General features: G+C 48.0%; 1 long non-coding RNA gene across 1 annotated transcript in view; it reads left to right on the top strand.

The window, feature by feature from the left end:
* The first annotated feature begins 457 nt into the window (after positions 1 to 457).
* LOC112551941 overlaps positions 458 to 3,004 on the top strand; it is a 10,816-nt gene continuing 8,269 nt past the window's right edge. Inside the window, exon 1 of the long non-coding RNA XR_003096281.1 lies at positions 458 to 2,916. This is a non-coding gene — a long non-coding RNA (uncharacterized LOC112551941). The remainder of the gene's footprint in view (positions 2,917 to 3,004) is intronic.

Raw genomic sequence — 3,004 nt, 5'->3', positions numbered from 1 at the left:
TCCAAGAATTCTACCAAGGGCTCCACTGTGCCCTACCGACTGAGAGCTCTGATCAGTTGCCATTCCCAAGAGCAGCTGATCAGGGATCCTAACCCATGGGGGCACATAGAGATAAGGGTTCTGATGTACCACCGAGGTTGGGAGCCGCAATCAGCTAACAGGCTTGCTACTCGCTGTTGTAAGGGATGTCCAGGATCATGGTCCTGGGCTCACTCTGCATCAACAATGTGCTGCAAATGGGATCTGATCCCTGATCCCACAAGTACACCTCCTGCCATGCATGTGTAGCACAGCATGATGCCTTTAATTGAATGTCTGTCAGGGGCCTAAAGTATAAAAACCACTTACGAAAACCCTTGTTCAAGCAGAAAAGGTAACAGGATCAGAACTTTTTTTTTACATATCATAAAAAAGCCCAAAAGAAGGCAAACAAATATTTCCCCTTTGTATGCCCATTTTTAATAATGCAGAGTGAATCCCTTTAACACAAACAAATACATCTATAACTTCAAGAATAAAGTGTTTGTGTCAATGATTTATATTAAGGAAATCTTGATATCACAGTGGCACATCTGAATATAAGAAAAAGAACTGAGTGGCTGGAGCGGTAGAATGGGATTGGACTGAAAGGTGAAAATGCACAAATGATTACTATATTTACATTTAAGCCAAAAGTTGCCTCCTGTTAGTAAAATTTCTACAGAAAATTAAGAAAATAAATACTATATGCAAAAGTTTCATGCTATGCATTTGTTGCGTAGACATAGATTGATCTTGAAATTATTAAATCAATCTTTTTATATTTATTGCAATAATTAAAGAGGCGACAAGAATACTATTCTCATGTTTTTGTTACATAAGCTTTGCATTGGAAGCCTCTTTAAAACAGGCAGAAAGAAAAGACTATAGTGTTCTTCATATAAGTGAATCTTTTATTGTGTACCAGCACCATTCTTTCAAGGTGTGCTGGTCTGAATTATTGCCTACAATGAATCACATATGATAGAGATAAATGGGAAAGAATGTGACTGTGTATATTATTCAGGAAAAAAGCCCCACTGAGTTCAGCTAGGGAAACCAAGAGAGATCCTGGGATGAAAATTCATCTAAATGGTAATAAATGGTAATAACCTTCTTCAAAAAAGGGGAGGGGAGAACTACTATTGTCCTGACAAAACATTAAACTACCCTTAGATGTTTAACTGTGTGCCAGTGAAACAGTATTTATGTAACTTTGATCTTTACTGTTCAACAAGAAGGAGAAAGTGCCCATGATCCCCTGAAATGAAAGAGGAAAAACTCCCTCTCCCCTTAGCCACACTTATGCACGAATTTTCTACCTCTCCTTTTGTGTTCGGGGCCCTCTTTTACCCACTTAACATGTCCTGGAAACCACACCATGTTGACTCACAAAACAGATTTGAAATCAAGCCACAAGAGTAGTCCATGCTTACTTTCTGGCTGTGCTTGGCTTGCCCTGGTCAGACCTGATGAAGAATGTCTTACATTGGAAAACTTGTCTAACTATCCCATCTATGCAGCTGGTCCAGTAAAAGATTTCACCCTAAGAAATCCTTGCCTCTCACACAATTCCTGGTCCATCATAGCTACAACATGACTATTATACTACTTTCTAGCTGTGCATTTGTGATTTGTCAGCTTACCAGAGTTCAGGGAAGAACCGTCTGTCTGACAAAACAGCCAGGCACCTGTGGCCACAGCAATGCACAGGAGGCAGCAGTGACTTCCAGCTGTTGCTGTGCCTCCAGCATCTCTTCTAGGAAACTGCATCCTGACTTCAAGGTAGAATGTGTATGTGGTCAGCCCTAAACTACCTACTCTTTAGGTGAACCCAGACCCACAGATTTTAGGAGCCACGGAGAGAGATGCTCTTGTGGGAAGTGGTGGTCAGGGAAGGGGTAGGAGGCACACAGTAAAGTGCAAGAATCTACAATGCTTTGGACTGACAAGTCAGGATTTCACTCCACAGGTTGGGCAGCCTGGGGCCATCCCTGGGGAAGTTGGCAGACGGGAGCATGGACTCCTTATACCAGGTCTCTGAGGAAGGAGCCAAGGCAGGACAGAAACCTCATGGAGATCTCCCAAGTTCCTTCCATCCCGATGGAGGCAAAGGGGGAAGTTTTCCAAAAGAAGAGAAAATCTTGTGTTTGCAAAGTTGGAGCTCACACCCTGGAAGTCGTGCGTCCTGATTTTTTTCTTTTTCTTCAGTTGTTAAAATTGCTTCTGGAAGGTTTGTTGCTCCCTGCCTGGCATTTATCTGGTGGTTGGGACCAGCGTGTTCACGGACAGGCGTGCAAGGACATCTTACAGAACAGCAAACGTACTCCGCTTGACTCTGGGTGTGAGGTTCAGGCCATCATGCTTAACCTCACCTAAGTCTCATGGGGTGGTCACTGTGGCGGCCAGCCCACCCGGGGCTAACCAGGACCCCCACTTACGTATTACACTTCTTTTTACTGGCGACTGAGATGGAAGGGTAAGATGCAGCTGCTCAAGAGCTCCTTCCTCTGAAGTATCGTCCGGCCAAGGCAAAATATTCTAGGCCCCCCTCAGGAACCGGAGCTAGGAGGAAAGGCTGGTGGCACGTTTCAGCAATTCCTTGGCACCCGCCTCCCCAGGGGAGAAAGGCCTCCGCGCCCACAGCACCGCACCTCAGAGCACAGGGGGTCGCTTGCAAAGGACCCACGAGCGGCTCCCGGGCAGGACAGGGCAGAGGAGCTGCAGGGTCCGGGCCCCGGACGCGGGTGTGGGGCCGCCGCCTGGCGCGGGGCGCGCGGACGCGGAGGTGACAGGACGGGACGGGACGCGACGCGGCGCGGGCTAGTGCCCGGGGGAGGGCGGTGCTAGCTAGACCCTTCCCGCGCCGCAGCGAGAAGACGCCGGCGTCCCGCGGCGGTAAGGGCGGAGTGGGCCGAGGAGGCCCCGTTTCACACCAGACGCCGTAGCTGCAGCCCCGGAGAGGCCGCTGCGGCTGCGCGGGCCG

Source organism: Alligator sinensis, unplaced genomic scaffold, assembly GCF_000455745.1.
Source record: "Alligator sinensis unplaced genomic scaffold, ASM45574v1 scaffold187_1, whole genome shotgun sequence".
Classification (NCBI taxonomy): domain Eukaryota; kingdom Metazoa; phylum Chordata; order Crocodylia; family Alligatoridae; genus Alligator; species Alligator sinensis.
Note: the sequence above shows the minus strand (reverse complement) of the source record. Positions and strands in the feature narration are given on the sequence as shown.